We start from the raw sequence: 17,652 nt of genomic DNA on the forward strand, positions 1-17,652 counted from the left end.
GTGGCACCTGCCACACATAGAAAATGAACATAAAAATAAAATAACAACTTAAAAAAATATTTTATTTATTTATTTTGAGAGAGAGAGAGAGCATGTGTGCTCGTGAGCATGGGGGCACATGAGCTGGGGGATGGGCAGAGGCAGAAGGAGAGCATCTCTAGCAGACTCCAGGCTGAGTGTGGAGCCCCACTTGGGGCTTGATTCCAAGACCCTGAGATCATGACCCGAGCAAAAACCAAACGGACGCTTAACTGACTGAGCCACCCAGGTGCTCCAGGGACCGCCATTTTTATGTCTTAATTACTATGGTTATCAAGGTTTATCCACTTCAGTGTCTGTCTTCCAGATCCTGGGGGCATCTGGAATCTTAACCATCTATGTATCCACAATTTCTCCCACAAGGTCTAGAGCTGAGATCTATCTGTCTCCAAAGCCTACTGCTTCCCCCAGGTGTAGCATCAACAGACATATTGACACATACATGCCCTTGCTTGAAAGGGTTAAAGGAGGCAGTTGCCACCTCTGGTCCTGCGTGCTCTTCCACCTTAGAAGGATACTTTTGCTTTGACCACTATTAAATGCTTGTTTGTTTATGAAGAAGAAAAAAAAAGAAGAGAGGATTTAAGGCGACTCTTGAGAGACAGATGGGGAAGGAGTTCAACACACAATTTTTCAAAGTTCCATGGCCATATTTTAAAAGAAATGTCAGGGAGTTTCAGAAGATCAGAACATTGTGGAGCTAGGAGGATCCAATCCCTTCGTCTCATGAAGGGAAACGTGGGACTCCGGAGGGCTAAGTGATCGCAGAAATTACACAGCGCGGAGCTGCAGTGAACACGGAGCTGGCTGCTCGCCCGTGTCTTTTCCTTCTTGGTGACAGGGTTACGGAAAAAGCTGAGTTGCATTTTTTTTTTTTTTTAAGATTTTATTTGTTTATTTGAGAGGGAGAGAGCATGCAAGAGAGCATGAGCAGGGCAGGGGAGGGGCAGAGGGAGAAGCAGGCTCCCTGCTGAGCAAGGAACCCCATGTGGGCTTCAATCCCAGAACCCTGAGATCATGACCTCAGCTGAAGGCAGACACTTAACTGACTGAGCCATCCAGGAGCCCCTGAGTTGTAATTCTTTTGATGAAACACCACCAATCAGGATTTCCAAACCATCTTTCGTGTCAAGAAGGCCTCGTCCTGCCCTGACCTCAGTCTCACACCAGTGATCTCAGTTGGAGGATGTCGATTGAAGCAAGATGTGGTGTCTCACCTCATTCAGAAGAGTCACAGACACAAGAGTGGTAAGCGTAGGGCACAGTTGATGAGAACTGGGTGTATTTATGCTTGTTTTGACTCATCTATGTTATATTTGTCCTTGAGACTTAAAGCTACAATAAATAGAAGAGAACCCTCTTGTAAAATGCCTGTTGATTTTTTGTTGTTGTTGTTGTTTTTTGCAGATGTAGTGTAGCTGAAATACAAATTTTGCTTCCCTTGACAACCTGCCAGCAAGTCATCCTTCCACCTACCCACCTAGTCATCCATTCATCCATCCATCCATCCATCCATCCATCCATTCATCCAGGTATCCCAAAAAAACCATATAGAGTACCTATTTTGCCCCAGTAACTGTGCTAAGCACAGTTTTTATCTGTTGTCTTAATGAAACCTCACACTGAAAGGTAGCTGATTTTATCCCCCTCAGAAATGAATAAAATAGAGACTGACAGAATAAGACAGTGACTGCCTCCTAGATACTTGGTACAAAAGGAAAGGGACTTGCTTTTTGTCGAGCCCAGATATTTGCTTGCCACTTTCCTAAGTCTTATCTCAGTGAGTCCTTATAGCTTCTGTACAGAACTGATATTTTCATGCCCATTTTGCAGATGGGGAAATTGAGGCTTAGAGGGGTCCAGTGATTTATAAGAGCTAGCGAGAGGTGGAATAATCTTTAAACCCAGAGCTGCCTTAGTAGCTGTGGGCCCCTTGCCTTCTTTCCTCCCCTCCATGTGACTGTACCCTCACCCAAGTCCCTGTAAGCACTGTCCTGGTTTTGGTGTGCACTGGGTTAGAGGTCTCTTTGGGGCAGCTGGCAAGGGCCCCGTCTTGCTGTTTCTAAGGCTCTTGTACTCCCCGTGCAGGCTGAAGCCCCGAAAGCAAGGACTGTTTTCAGGGCTGAGACCCCTGGGATCTGTCAAGGGCACTCCTGCCAGGAGATGATGTACATGAATACAGTGTTTCAAAGAGCTTATGAAACCAGAGTATCATTGTCACTCAAACTAGATGGTGCATTCAGCGGTCACCTGGATCCTGCCATTTCTGTAAGAACAGGGATAGGGGTGACCTCGTGTCACACGCTTACTGTGTGCCAGGCATTGTGAGGGGAACTTCACATCATCACCCAGGGATAAAACGGACTCTTCCCTCTGCCTGAATTACTTCTCTCCCTGGGTATCTATGTGTCTGGCTCACTCCCTCACTTCCATCCAGACGCCACATGTCCCCCTCTCGGTGAAGACTGCCCTTGCCCACTTTATTTAAAGCAGAAGCTTCAAGAAAGAAGTGATTCTCAAGGCCATGCAGTAAGCAGCTGGGTCTGTCTGGCTGCAAAGACCATGCACTTTTCATTCAAGCGCACTGACCTTCGTAGACTCCTCTCATGGCGTGGACGGTGTCCGTCTGTCTGTTCTCTGTATTCATAGGTCTGATCTGCCATTTGTCTATGCATTCTGTTAAGATTCCATCTATGAGTGGAATCATTTGGTATTTGTCTTTCTCAGTCTGACTTATTTCACTTTGTTTAACACCCTCTAGGTCCACCGGTGTTGTTGCAAATGGCACGACTCTTCCTCTTTGCTGGAAGCCTCTCTTGTGCATTTTTCTGTCTGAATGCCTGTTATTTTCTGTCACCACCTTTCTTCAGTCTCACCCCCTACGACAGCTCAAGAGTGCTCAAAAAGTGTCTTTAACTTGGGGCGCCTGGGTGGCTCAGTGGGTTAAAGCCTCTGCCTTTGGCTCAGGTCATGATCCCAAGGTCCTGGGATTGAGCCCCACATGGGGCTCTCTGCTCAGCAGGGAGCCTGCTTCCTCCTCTCTCTCTCCTGCCTCTCTGCCTACTTGTAATCTCTGTCTGTCAAACAAAATAAATAAAATCTTTAAAAAAAAGTGTCTTTAACTTTGTTTGCATCCTTGGAAAATGTAGTGTTATCCTCTATGTGTATTCATTTAAAATTTACATGAAAGGCACGATTTAGATAAGTTGGGCTACGGACCTCCTTCTGTGTCTCCGAATTGTCCCACTCAGCATCGTTTCTACAATTTAATTATGGTGAAGTGAGCATATCGGGTTCACTGTCACAAACATCTGCCCTGCCCTCCATCGAGTGCATCTACGTTTTACTTACTTGTCCCCCTGGTGATGGATGGTTGTGTTGTCTCCTGCTCCCTTTACTATAAACAGTGCGTGAGGAGATCCCTCCAGACCCCCGTCCCATGGACCAATGAGAATTTCTCTGGGATTGAAAACCCAGGTGTGACATTGCTAGGGCAGAGGCTTCACACCTACCCAACTGGGCTTAGACCTGCCAAATCACTTCTAGAATGGCTGCACGGGTCTACACTGACACCCAGAGTTACAGGAGAGTTTCTATGTCTCCAAGTCCCTGCCCACACTCAGCATCGTTCCACTTACAAATTGCTCATAGATTTTAAGTAAAATACCATTTTGGGTTTGAATTTTTCTCTGATTATTAATGGGTCTCTAATCATGTACTCATTAGCCATTTGAATTCGAATTCATACCATTCTGCTTCCAAAGCCTGCCCAGTATCACATAGTGATCATTAAAGTGGCCTCTGGGGCCACGTTGCCAGGGTTCAATTTCTGTGACTTCCCCTGGTCTGTGATATTCACCCCTCTGGGCCTCTGTTTCCTCATCTGTAAAATGGGAATAATTTTATTATTGACACAATAGGATGTTTTTTGAGGATTTAAAATTTCTTAGAATAGTGCCCAGCATGAAATAAGTACCTGCAAATGTCATGTCCTGTCTGGGTAGATTGTGTCATTCTTCACACAGGCTTTCTGTTCATTCCAGCTCATAACCCTGTTTCCCCACCCCTGCTCAAAAAGTTCATATTGTGTAACCCTGAATTTTCCTCAGGAATGTGAAACCATAAAAGAGAAAACAGAATGTAACTTGTTTGGCTTTCTTATTTAACTTCCCAGGTCATTCTAATGGACTTTCAGAGAGCGTTTTAAGAATTGTCACATGCACGAGTCAGGGGATTTTGGCATTCAGAAGGAAATGATAATTCAGTTCCTTAAAAGAAAGTGTGGGTGGGGCACCTGGGTGGCTTAGTGGGTTAAGCCTCTGCCTTCGGCTCAGGTCTTGATCTCAGGGTGCCTGCTTCTCCGTCTCTTTCTGCTTGCCTCTGCCTACTTGTCATCTGTGTCATATAAATAAATAAAATCTAAAAAAAAAAAAAAAGAAAGGGTGGGTCATCAAAGCATAGTATTAACAGAGTTAAAAGGCAGCCCACTGAAGGACTGACATTGTCTGCATACCATATATCTGATAGGGGATTTATATGCAGAATATAGAAGGAGCTCCTACAACTCAACAATAAAAAACTAAAACTCAATTAAAAATATGGGCAAAGGACTGAACAGACATTTTCCAAAGAACACATACCAATGGCCAAGAAGCACATGAAAACATGCTCAACGTCACTCATCATTAGGGAAATGCAAATCAAAGCCATAGTGAGTTGAAAACAGGAAATAACAAGAGCTGGCAAGGAATGAAACTCAGGTGCCATGCTGGGGGGAAGGGAAAATGGCAGAGCTACCATGGAAAATAGTACTCAGTTCCTCAAAAACTTAAACACGGAATTACCACATGACCCATTAATTCCAGCTCTACCTAACTCTACCCCAAAAGAATTGAATGCAGGGACTCTAGCCCTAAGGTTCATAGCAACAATATTCACGGCAGCCAACAGTGGAAGCAATCCAGGGATCCATGAGGGATGAATGGATACACAAAATGTGGTACATACATGCAAGCGAATATGACTCAGCCTTAGAAGGGAAGGAAATTCTGACACGTGCTACACCCTGAATGAACCTTGAAGACATTATGATGAAGGAGAGAAGCCAGACACAAAGGACAGACATTTGTGTGATTCCACTTAGAGGAGGGGGCTAGAGTAGTCAAATTCACAAGAGACAGGAAGTGGAGTGATGAGCGCCATGGCTGAGGAAGAATGGAAAGAATGGAAAGTTATTGTGTAGCAGGTATGGCGTTTCAGTTGGGGAGATGAAAAAGTTCTAGAGCTGGGTGGTTTGTATGGTTTAGAACAATATGAATGTACTTTATGCCACTTTAAGTGAATACTTAAAAACTGATGAAATGGTGACTTTTATGTTACCCGCCTCCCCTACACAGCCTTTTTTAAAAAAGAAAAAAAAGGGGAGGACAGCGTAGGAAGAAGTGGGGTGAGAAGGGGCAAATACTGACTCCCAAAGTGTCCTTCTTCATGGTGAGCCCATCACGTTCAAGGTGGTGCTGCCTGCCATTGATTCAGCCAACTCTACTGGAGTGGCTGGGTGTGAGAGAACTTAGTCAGTCACACTGTACCCATGAGGTGTCTTCGGTATATGTGGCTCTCTGAGGCTGCCCAGCCCAGTGAAAAGAGAATGGGTGTCTTTCCTTCATTTCACCAACATTTGGTGATTCCTTGCCCATAGGTAGCACTCTGCCATGGGCTGTGAGAACAAGTCAAAAAAATTTTAAAAATGAAGTCTCTGTCTTCACATCTCAGCAAGCGGCAGATATGTTAAGAATGCAATAGAGCCTGGGGCACCTGGGTGACTCAGTGGGTTAAAGCCTCTGGCTTGGTCTCAGGTCATGATCCCAGGGTCCTGGGATCAAGCCCCAAATCCGGCTCTCTCCTCTGCGGGGAGCCTGCTTCCCTTCCTCTCTCTTTGCCTGCCTCTCTGCCTCCTTGTGATCTCTGTCTGTCAAATAAATAAAAAAAAAATCTTAAAAAAAAAAAAAGAATACAATAGAGCCTTATGTCTGCTGTTCAGTGGTCCGCTACGGCCAGCTATCATGTTGGTAGCTTGAAATCAGCCCTGTTGGGAGTACTTATACCACAGAAATGAATGAGTGCTACAAATCTTTTGAACCTTGGCTCTGTCACTGACTCTGTGATCCTGGGCAAGTCACTTCATTTCCTCAGCTTCAGTTTCTTTCTTTGTAAAATGAGTCTAATAAATACCAGTTCCTTTCTCTTCCCTTTCCTTGCAAGAGGATAATTTGACACTTGGGATGGGGCATTGGTTGTTCTTGGATGACGGGGAGCCTTCGTAGCCCAGGTAACTGCTGATACCCCTCCCCCCTTCTCCTCAGTTGGTCACAACGCTGCCCTGGGCTGGTGTTGTCCAGAGAAAGCAACTGTCCAGAAATAACTCCACAGGCACTTATTATGTACCCCGGGGAGAGGAAGGGGAAGACTAGAAAGGAAGGAGGTAGCTATTGCTCTCCACAGTTCATTGTTTCATTGTTTATATTTGACCTTATGACCTGATAGTGGCTCCTCACATTATGGTTGTTTCACAACAAATGAACCTCAGCTACAGCAGCAGCCAAAACTCAGTCAGCAAGGCAAGATGTGGAATGGGGAAGAACGTGGGCCTTGGAGTTAGAGTTAGACTTGTCTCCCAGGGCTGTCATCACTGGCGGTTTGGTGTTAGGTAACTGTATGCCTATCACCGAGCCTCAGTTTCCCCACCTGTAAAAATGGAGACCATGACAATGACTGCACAGATGTGTCAGAAGTCTCGGGGGAGGTCATGGAGAGAAAACCATGTGTCCTCTGTCAGGGACCATGACATGTGTCATCAGATGTGAGCAACTAACCGCAGCGACATTGTTGGTTGCCTAATACCTATTCTCTCCCTCTTCCAAAATAGAAGAACCCCAATTTTATTTGGAGTAACAGTGTATCTGGCCTAAAGATGGCATTTCCTTATAGCTAGGGGTAGCCTCGTGACTGAGTTCCAGCCAATGAGATGTTAATAAAAACAGTTGCTAAATCTGGAAATGCTGCTTCAAGAGAGTTGACTCAGCTAAGTGATCCCCTTTAGCCTTCTCCTCCTTTTCCCTTCTTGCCTGGAATTTGGTGCCACAGCAGCCATCCTTGACCTTGAAGCGATCTTGAAAGTAGAAACTATTGGGACGCCTGTGTGGCTCAGTCAGTTAAGCGTCTGCCTTCGACTCAGGTCGTGATCCCAGGGTCCTGGGATCGAGCCCTGTGTCAAGCTCCCTGCTCAGCGAGGAGCCTACTTCCCCCTCTCCATCTGCCTGCTGTTTCCCCCTGCTTGTGCTCTCTCTCTCTGTCAAATAAATAAATAAATTCTTAAGAAAAAATAGAAACCATTTGCTGTGATGGTAGAAAGAATGATATAAGGAGCCTGGGGCCATATTGGGGTGGCACTATTTCCTGTTGTCTATTGCCTACCTCTGGACCATTTTTATGGGAGAAAGAAAGAAAATTATCTCTTGTTTAAGTCTCTGTTATTTGGGGTTTTCTTTATATGCAACTGAATCTAACCCATCCAGATATTACTGGGTGGAGCATGGAAGACATAAATGGAGAGGGGCTGCCTCTTATTGAGCACCTGCTATGGGCTCGTATGATTTACACTTTTACGTAGTTTCAGTCTTCTTACTTGACGTCTCAGAAGCATTGGACTCTGTTGACCTTTCCCTTCTCAAAACTCTCTCATGCCCTGAGTTCCATGACCTCACATTCTTCCTGGTTTTGAAGAGTCTCTTAAAAAAAAATTTTTTTTAAGATTTTTATTTATTTATTTGACAGCGAGAGAGAGAGATCACAAGTAGGCAGAGAGGCAGGCAGAGAGAAAGAGAGAGGGAAGCAGGCTCCCCGCCAAGCAGAGAGCCCGACATGGGACTCGATCCCAGGACCCTGAGATCACGACCCGAGCCGAAGGCAGCGGCAATTTTTATTTGGGGATAGTCGATACACACTATTATATCAATTTCAGGGGTCCAACTTACTGATTTGACAAATTTACACAACATGTAGTGCTCACCACAAGCGTGGCTCTCTTCTGTCCTGTTACGTTGCTTCTACGGTTATCACTGATGTGTTCCATATGCTGTGCCTTTTATTCCTGTGGTTTAGTCATTCTGTTCCTGGAAGCCTGTATCTGCCACTCCCCTTCACCCATGTTGCCCACCCCCTCGCCCCTCTGGCAACCATCACTTTGTTCTCTCTGTTTAGAGGTCTGATATGCTTCTTGCTTATTTATTCATTAGGTTGTGGTTTTTGGAGTTTACTCATTGTGGAATCAAATTCCGTGATGAGGAGAATCATATGGTATTTGTCTTTCTCTGTCTGACTTATTTCACTTAGCATGATATCCTCTAGGTCCACCCATGTTGTCTCAAATGGCATGATCTCCTTTTTTTATGGCTATGGAATTTTCCATCATATATATGAGATGGGGTCTTTCTTGATTATCAAGGGATAGAAATCTCAACTTCTGTGGGACAGAGGCAGAAGGAGAGGGTCTGCTCCCAATTTCTCTACTCTTGTGACTTTCATCAACTTTTCTGTTTTGTTTTTTTTTTCTTTTACTCAAACTTGCCTTGTTCTCTTTCACTGGTTAATCGTGGATATTCTGTGCAGTCTGGTGGATTACCTGTGACTCAACCCTCATATCCCTATAGACCCATTTTCAGCCTCCTGGACGAGATCATATTCTTTTTTGTTTGTTTGTTTAAGAAGCAGCTTTCTACTGAGCAAGGACTCCGATGCAGAATTCGATCCCAGGACCCTGGGATCACGACCTGAGCCGAAGGCAGACGCTTAGCCGACTGGGCCTCCCAGGTGTCCCTGCACTGGAGCATATTCTACCAATATAAACTCTCACTGCATTCCATTACAAACATTATAGATGGTATGGCTAACACAAGTATGCTATGGCTAACACAATTCTGATTTCCCATCTACTTCTGTACACATTTGATTAATACTTGTTCTCCCCAACACAACCACCACTAATTTGTAAGCTCTAGCGGAGCAAGGACCTTGTCTGTGTCTGTTCACCATTAAATCCCAAGCACTTTTTTTCCATAGGAATTTAATGTCTTTTACAAACATGGATGCATGTGCTCATTTTCAGATCTGGACACTGAGGCCCATTCCAAGGTCATACAGGTCACACAAGCATCATGGGAGTAGACTGCAAATTTGCCTCCTAAAACTGCCTTTTCCTCTTTTCACTCTACTGTCCTCTGAGATGGGGGAAGTGTTGGAATTGTACCACTTCTGGGTGTGCAGCTCTAGAAACCTTATCTGATTCCTGAAGTCTTTGGAAAGGGATCTGAAAAGAATGACAGTTTGCCTGAACTTTCAGGGGTGGGAGAAAGTTCTCCTTTTCCCTTTCTCCCATTTACGTCTCTCTTTCACGTCTTCCTCCCTCCCATCTCTATCCCTCTCTCCTTTCCTTTCTTTCTTCCTACTTTCTAAAATATGCCCAAAGTTCCTGTGCACTGTCAGACCCTCCTCTGGAAGATGGTGACATAGAGATGAACCAACCCCAGTCTCTCCCCTCAAAGTGCTCAAAATCTAGTCTGTTAGAGTTCTAGGTCAAGTCAATCAGTTTTAACCCAGTATGCTTTCCTCTCCTCGGACATTATTCTTACTACATTAGTTAGACTTTTTGGATGCAAGTAACCCAAACTGACTCAAGAATGGAATTTAATGGAAGGACATTAGATGGAGTCCAGAATTGAAAGGAAAGCAGGATAATCAGCCTCAGAAAACAGGAGGGTGGGCAACTAATGGAGCCAAGTTCACACTCCGAGAACTAGCTTGTGAGATCAATGCCATGGGCCCTGGCAATGCCACTGTCCCCACTGTGATTACTCCAGCTATCCTTCTGTCTGACAGTGCCCCTCAATATTCAAAGACCTGAGTGAGGGACGCCTGGGTGGCTCAGTCAGTTGAGCATCTGCCTTTGTCTCGGTTCATGATTCCAGAGTCCTGGGATTGAGTCTCGCATCGGGCTTCCTGCTGGATGGGAAGTCTGCTTCTCCCTCTCCCACTCCCCCTGCTTGTATTCCCTCTCTTGCTGTCTTTCTCTCTCTGTCAAATAAATAAATAAAATCTTAAAAACAAACAAAACAAAATAAAACAAACCAAAAAAGCCCTGCAAAGACCTGAGTGAGAGCATCCCATAAACCAAGCTTTGATCGCTTACTTGGCCTTATTCCAGCTGCCTGGATGCAGGGGAAAAAGGTAATTGCTCCCTTTCAGGGAAGGATGGGAGTTGACGGTCAGAGCTCCTGACACTGTTGCCCTCATTTCCCTATGGTTATTGGGTGGCACAAAGGTCAAAGGAACTCTTGAGAGGTCATGTATACATCACATCCCTGGACAATGATCAGCTGCTAAGTAGCAGGGCTGTGACCTGAATCTGAGTCTAGGTAGTGGAGTAGCAATTAAGGTTCTTTGTTGCAAGCAACAGACACCATCTCTGCCAATTTTCAGGGAATTTAAAAGGGAATTTATTGGAAGGATGTGGGCAAGGCTCAGAGAATTTGTGCGTAGCTGGGGAAGCAAGTCTGGGGACATACAGGAAGCCAAGGAGAGGTCAAGGGCTCAGGATTAGATTGCAGATACAGTTATCCCCAAGTGCTGCTTCTACCAGCACCATGAATGACCTCCAATAAGATCTCCTAGCTTGGCCACACTGTCTCAAAACTCAAAATTCTCAGGAGAAGATGTTTGATGACATTAGTTTCCATTTTGGCCCTGTCCTCCAGGGCAAGAAGAAGCATATGGTTCCTTTTGTGAAACGGGTCATTTGGAGTTATTTTCCGTCAAGACTGCAAAGGAAATTAATGCATTGGAGGGAGGGCAGTATACCAGGTATCCATCATCGCAAGGATGGCCCATAGTAGACAATCATGTGCTTCAGAAGCATGTAGCAAAAATAAGCTCATACATCTGTCTGTCAGCTGGGCAGCTCTGATGCTCTCGTTGGACTTGTCCACGTGTCTGGAGGTTTGTTGGCGGCTGCCTGATCTAGTCTGATCTTGGTTGCGAAGACAAGGACCTCTGGCTCTGTAGACATGTTTTCATGGATAATGGCAGAGGCACAAGGGGAGCAAACCTTATCACACAAGCGGTTTCTAAGCCCCAGCTTGTATCACATCTGCTGACACTCTATTGGCCAAAGCAAGTCACATGACTAAGGCAGCGGAGTGAGGCAACACTGCAAGCTTCCACGGCAAAGGGCGTGAATAGAGGGAAAGGTGAAGAATTGGTGCCACTTTTGCAATCCACCGAGGGAATGGTGTGTGCCACTATGAGGATCCAGCGTCTATGGCAGATACTGAATTCCAAGTTCTTCTCACGTTCCGCATCATCCGGCGCCCCAGGCAAAAATGCTTTTCTGTGGGATGGGACTCTGTTCCCATTCAATGGTATCCCCAGACTGTCAGATTGGTGAGAGCAGGGATTTTTGTCTGTTTTTTTTCACCACAGAATCCTGCTGCCTAGTATATGTGCTGCCGAAGCGAGCACAGAATCCTGCTGCCTAGAACAGTACCTATTACGTATCAGGTGGTTGAATGAAAATTCCACTGTGAACTTACCTTACACATCTCACCAAGGCTTTTTACTTTTGTGAGGAACATGTATGCTATGGAAGAAAGGACCTAGATTGGAGACATACCAATCTGGGTTAGAATCTGGACTTTATCATTTACTGTTGGTAAACTTGGGCAAATTCCCCAGTCTCCCCGAGCCCTGGTTTCCTATAATGGAAATCTTTGGGGGTCACTTCTCTGTGCAATCTTTCCATTTTCTTGTAATTGTCCCTCACATCTTCACATGTGTAGTGTGATCAGGCTTCTAGTATTAGGTGACCCCGGACCCCTCCCTCGACCCTATCTGATCTCAACTGATCCAGGATGACGATCTGACGGGAGATGGGCCAATCTCAGTCTCTTCTCTAGGAATTTGGAATTCCAGTTTTAGCCTTAAATGGAGGAGATAGGAACTCAGGGGGTCACTATGGCCATTTTCAGCTAGAGAGGGCTGGTTTATGGCAGGAGAGAGGAATAAAGCCCTCATTCCAGATTATTTCTTAGGCCTAGCCACCTGTCAGACAGCGAGGTAGGTAGCTAGGTAACCACTGGTGTGATGGTTTAGGGACTAGTCTCTTGTTTCAAATTACGTTGGTTAAGATTCTGGCTTTATCACTTACTAGCCATGTGACCCTAACTGAGGTATTGAACTTCTCTGTGCCCCGGTTCTCATCTGTAAAGTGGGAATGGTAGTAGGACCTACTTTATGGGGCTGTCATAATGATTAAATCAAAGGTCATAGAACAATGTCTCTACGGGGTGAGCACTAAGTGAGCACTACTTACATTATTCATGTCCATGGATTTCAGGTCACATCCTCTGATCCTTAAACTTAGTTCCCCACCTTTTCAGGAAAATCTCACTTCAGTGGATTGTTGATTCCAATGCAAAGAAGCTGAATGAACATCTTTTCACCTGTGCAATGGGGAAAGTTGAGAATTGGAGTACTTAGAGTGGTAGGGAGGGTTCAATGAGATGAGCAAAACTCTTGGCACTCTGTAGGTAGGTGCTCAGTCTGCATGGTTCCTGTCCTTCCTGCCTCAGACTTCAACCATGTTCACTCACTCACCTTGGCCAGATGAGGGCCAAGGTGGGAGATGGTGCTCCTGGTTGGGCAGTCTTGCTTGCAGCTTGGTTTGGCCCCTTTCTAAGGTCAGTTTGACCTGCTCTGAGAAAGCACTTGGAACCACACATCTCGATCCTTCATTCTGTACTCCTGAGGTGGTTCCTGATCTTGAGGTGGAATCCGTGATTTCTTCGCTCAGGAAGACTTCGTGTCTGGATGCACTCCAGATCTTCTCATTGCTAGGGAAGTGGCACAGGGCACAGCAGCCCTTGAGGGAAGGGGGCAGAGAGCTGAACCCACCCTTCATCATTTGTCCCCTGCTGGCACAATCCCTTTCCTGCTCCTTGGGAGCTACAAAGGAAGGGAGAAAGGCATGCCACTGGCTTAGGAGTTCAGAGGCAAGCAGCTTGGAAATGTGGACAGGAAATTCTTGATTCGTGTGGTAGTATTCTGGGGTGGAGAACAAGTCCACGATGTGGAGGTTTTCTTCCTCTGGGCTGGCTTCCTCGGCCTTCCAGCTCTTTCCTTTGGGGCCTCTTTCTAAGCCCACTCAGCCCCGCCCAGCCCCTGGGCCAAGCCCAGCAGGAGGTATGGGTAAGTAGGGTGGGAAGTTCTAGAGCCAGTTTTGTCTCCTGCATCCGTTTTCATACGGACGAGCAGGAGGGTGATCTAGAGCTGCTTTCCTTGTCCCTCCCCTGCCCCTTCTCTCCTGTGAGGAAAACTGTTGTAGACATGGAATAGTATTGGCAGATGATTCTGAGGACCCATAAATCTCTGGTCCTGAGATGTTTCCATGTTGGTCCAGTCCTGGGCTGGGATTCTGCTTCAGTTTCCCTACCTAGGTCTCCAGCTGCACATGAACATAGCTTCAGACTTTCCATATTGCCTTCTTCTTGGCTCCACTAGTCAAGCATCTACCCAGGCCACATCAAGTCCCCCACCTTCTCTTGGATCCCAAACATGGGACTGCCTGACTTCCTCTCCAGGATTTGTCACCAGAGCTGGGTCACCCCTAGACTCATCTTGTCAACATCCTCCCTACCTCCACCAGCTCAACATTCCCCATGCCTGAGCTGACTGCCGTCATTAGATTTTGATTCTTATCAAAGAGAAAACCTGGGGAGGGAGTGTGGGTTCTAGAGTCAGACCCTCTGGGCTAGGATTCTGGGATCATTTTCACTAACTTGTATGACTCTGAGCTGGTCACCTCTTCTTTCTGAGTCTCAATTTGCACACCTGTCTAGGAGGCTAATGATCCCCTACTTGGAGTTGGGAAGATTTCATGAAATGGCTTATCCATAACCCTTAGCATGTTCTGGAGGCTTGAGAAATGGCTGTCCACTGGCCCTCTTCCACATACCAGTGCAGAAGGGAAAGGAGTTTTGGATCATCATTACTCTCTAATGACTAAAGTCATCCCTTGCCTGAAGCTTTTCATAAACTTATTATCAGATCAAGATATCAGCATAGTGCTGGGGGTTGGGTCTGGGAACAGGAAACTGCACTGGAGCAACAGGTCCCTGACGTCAGATTGGGCAGAGACAGCAAAACCGTGGTGGAGCACGTGACCCAGGAAACAGAGTGCCTGGGTTGAAATCCCAGCTTTAACTCTGTTGAGCCATTGGCAAACTGCAGTACTTCCCACACCCTCAGTTTTTCCCACCTGCTATATGAGGGGTAGATTAGCATATGCTGCCTAGAAGCATTTTAAGGATTAAATGAGATAATCTGTGTCAAGTGTACAACACGCAACTTGCCACAAAGTCAGCACTCAAAACACCTTTGACATATAGGCCATTTCCAAGTTTTTGCTACTTGATTTTCTCTTTATTTGATTTAATTAGGAGAAAAATCCCAGGAGAAGAATTACTGTCTCCTAAAATACATTGGCAAATTGCTTTCGAAAGGGTTTTTCCAGTTACAATGCCACCAGCAAACTGTGTAAATACTGGTTTTTCGAATGTCTTCACCAGCACTGACCATTTTAATTTTTTAAAGTTTTATATGAGATTTCTCATAATTAACTTGGTTTTTTTTTTTAAAGATTTTATTTATTTTTTTCACAGAGAGAGACACAGAGAGAGGAAACACAAGCAGGGGGAGTGGGAGAGGGAGAAGCAGGCTTCCTGTCGAGCAGGAAGCCCGATGCGGGGCTCCATCCCAGGACCCTGGGATCATAACCTGAGCTGAAGGCAGCCACTTAACGACTGAGCCACCCAGGCGCCCCTAATTTAGTTTTTGTCCTTTTGACAACAAAGGTGAACAGGATGTGTCAATACGTAAAAGCTTATTAGAATTAGGGAGGGTTACTTTTTCGTTGAAGAAGGAACTTAGAAAAAAAACATATGCACGGTTGGTAAATATCTTGAAAATTGAGGATGTTCTTCTTCCTGTCAACTGCTGCTACTTCTCTTTTCTGAAACATCCATTCTATATATCTTGTTCAGTTCTCTCGGCTTCAATTGTAGGTCTGAAATGGGCAAAGTCCCCGAAAGATGATGATGATTTAACAGTTTTTGATGAAATTTCAGATCAATTTCTACGTCCCTTATAAAAAATATATTTTATTTATTTATTTGAGAGAGAGAACAAGAGGGAGGAGGGGAGAGGCAGATGGAGAGGAAGAAGCAGGTTCCTTCCTGAGCAAGTAGCCCTATGCCAAGCTCGATCCCAGGGATCCAGGATCATGACCTGAGCTGAAGGCAGATGTTGAACTGACTGAGCCACCCAGGTGCCCCTCAATGTCCCTTTGAACATGATGCATTTTATCATGACAATTTTCTGATTCAGGAGAAACTTAAATTTCTCTACAAAATTATTGAAGGTGACCAGACTCAGTTTCTCCATCTGTAAAATGGAAGGGAGGTGGGGATGAGGCCATCTCAAAAGGGCCCTACCTTTGAAAGGGAGCCACTTCATGGGCCTGCCAAGACCAGCAAGAACTTGGTTGGTAAAACATGTCTTGGTGGGGTGGAGGGCACCTGGGTGGCTCAGTTGGTTAAGTGTCAGACTCTTGATTACAGCTCAGGTCCTAATCTCAGGGTTGGAGATTGAGCCTTATGGCAGGGTCTATGCTGACCATGGGGCTACTTAAAATTCTCTCTCTCCCTCTACTCCTCCCCGCTCCCTGCACACACATGCTCTCTCACTCTCTCTAAAACAAACAAACAAACAAACACTTCTTAGAGGGAGGAGGAAGTAAGCCAAGACCAAGCAGCGTGGTGGTTCTCAATGCCCTGCTTGTTCATCCCCCGAACCTGTAGAATACAGGAAGCTAAGAATGCAAGAGAAGCAAAGAGGAGCCAGGGGAGACCAGAAGGTGACATTTCACTGACCTCCACCCACAATCACATGCATCCCTAGACATACAGGGAGGGGCTCTGAATATCCCACTCTCCAAGCTCTTGGAGTTCAAGCCAATTTTATGTAACTTCCCAAGAAAGACTGTTTTCCCCATCTCAGCAGCCCCTAGCTTTTTTTTTTTTTTTTTTTTTTTTGTCTGCATTGAATTTATCATTTGCATTATTTTGCATTTGTCTTCTTTGGCATTTTTGTTGGTTAATGTCTGTCTTCCGTACTAGAATATAAACTCCATGAAAGCAAGCCCTACATCTGTCTCATTCTCTGATATATCTCTGGTTTCTGGAAGATGTTGGGTGTTTAAGGAAGGGAAAGGTGACCCCAGTGGGCTGGAGATGTGGGGGTCATGCAGGTTGACAACCTCATGTTACATGTATTCATTTCCTTTATAAAAATGGTCTGGAACCATATGTAATTGGTAGAGGTGGGATTTGAACCAGGCAATCTGACTCCAGAGTCCATGTGCTTAACCATGATGCTTTGCAGCTTTGCAAAGGAAGACTGCAGCCATTAAATCCACATGAATATTTACTGACATGGGAAAGAATATTTTCTGCGGGAAAATATTTACAACATGTCGGTGATGGAAAGCGACAGGCTTCAGTATATGGCACTTACCATGCAAGGTTCTTGGGAGGATGAAATGGGTTAACACATGGAAAGCACCTAGAACAGTATCTAGGACTTGAAGTGCTTGTAGGAGTTGTCAAAGTAGTTCATGAGCCCTCTCTTGTCTTCAGGATGGATTAGGGAGAAGTCGGCTCCCCGGGCCACAGTGTGGAGAGGTTCCCGGATCATTGGAGAACAGCCTCCCTGGGCTGGAAATAGGGTGTATTATGCCTCTCTGTCTCTCTCTCTCCCTTGCCATTCTGGGGGTGGGGGATAAGCTGGTGGAAACAACAGGACAGACAAAGCTCTCTTTATCAAATTCTCCTCTTTCTACACTCTGCCCACCTATTAACATCACAGATCCACCCCGAGGTCCAAAAGTGGTAAAACAGGTTCTACCCTTTGCTTTTGTAACCTCTGCCTAGGTGGTGACTTCACATTCACTTTGCGACATGGTATCTATATTCCTGCATCTATGAGGCAGGGTAGGCCCCATTTCCACATCCTATTACATGGCTGCAATTATTGCCTTGGGTTTTCTAGGACCCTTGGGTTCTCATCGTGAATTCTTCTCTCTTACTGGTTTGGGTGGGTTTCTCCTACTGGCACAGGTCCTAATGATTTCAGCCGGGATGGGGGCTCCTTCTGAAGTAGACAGGAGTAAGAGGAATCAGAGCAGAGAGTCTGTGTCCAAATTCCCCTCAAGTTCAAAGGGCTAAAATGGGTGGAAAAATGAAGACAAAGTTACGGGGCCAGAGGCACGGCCCCAGAGCTGAACTGCAACTGAAGAACAGGAGGCTGAATTCCAAGTGGGGCGGAATCCTGGGCAGTGACCCACTCCTACCTTTTAAACTCTGCAGCTTCAAAGTGCAAGGTCTGGGAGGGCAGCTCCCATTATCTCTCCAGGCTTTCGGCCTTTGACTTTTGCGGAATTATTTTCAG

This window comes from Meles meles, chromosome 1, assembly GCF_922984935.1.
Source record: "Meles meles chromosome 1, mMelMel3.1 paternal haplotype, whole genome shotgun sequence".
NCBI lineage: Eukaryota > Metazoa > Chordata > Mammalia > Carnivora > Mustelidae > Meles > Meles meles.